Source organism: Chiloscyllium plagiosum, unplaced genomic scaffold, assembly GCF_037043375.1.
Source record: "Chiloscyllium plagiosum isolate Xiang-an unplaced genomic scaffold, Cpla_swu_hap1 HiC_scaffold_45, whole genome shotgun sequence".
Lineage (NCBI taxonomy): Eukaryota > Metazoa > Chordata > Chondrichthyes > Orectolobiformes > Hemiscylliidae > Chiloscyllium > Chiloscyllium plagiosum.
In genome coordinates, this window is record NW_028270183.1 from 74,377,790 (window position 1) to 74,378,347 (window position 558).

The following is a 558-nucleotide window of genomic DNA, read 5'->3' on the forward strand; positions in this document are numbered from 1 at the left end:
GAAAAGATTCTGAGAAGATTGACTCAGCTTACCATTGATAGTTGTCTGGATTGATGGGCTATCATTATCTGCTGCGAAATTGATATTGTAGACGGGCACATCCCAGCAGCTGTGCGAGTCGGAGAGGGATCATGGAACCCTTTTCACGTGGCTTTGCATCTGCTGTTATGCAGGAGCACAATTGGAAGTGCAAGAAAATGGGGAAGCGCGGCTGGCTGGTAGTGTGGCCGAGCGGTCTAAGCCGCTGGATTTAGGCTCCAGTCTCGACAGAGGCGTGGGTTCGAATCCCACCGCTGCCATTTCTGCTGATCGTTTTCAACGACGCAGCTTGTTTAAATGCTGTTTCGACTCCTGCTGCATTTCTGTTTAAAACCGAAGAAAAATGGGTTTGCTTCCCGGGCAATTAACTGTGGTGTGGGAAAGTTCCGGCTTTTCCGGTGTCTGTGCTGTTATGATCATGTTCGCCTCCCGCGTGGAAAATCGCAAACAGCTCTGCTGTCCCAGACAAGTTGAGCGTTTACTGGAACCGAATGGCGACTGTGATTTCATTGCTGTTGT

At 49.6% G+C, this 558-nt stretch overlaps 1 non-coding gene across 1 annotated transcript; it reads left to right on the forward strand.

The window, feature by feature from the left end:
* Positions 1 to 217: 217 nt before the first annotated feature.
* trnal-uag (transfer RNA leucine (anticodon UAG)) lies at positions 218 to 299 on the forward strand. The gene has a single exon. It is a non-coding gene; the product is annotated as a tRNA-Leu (tRNA).
* Positions 300 to 558: the final 259 nt, after the last annotated feature.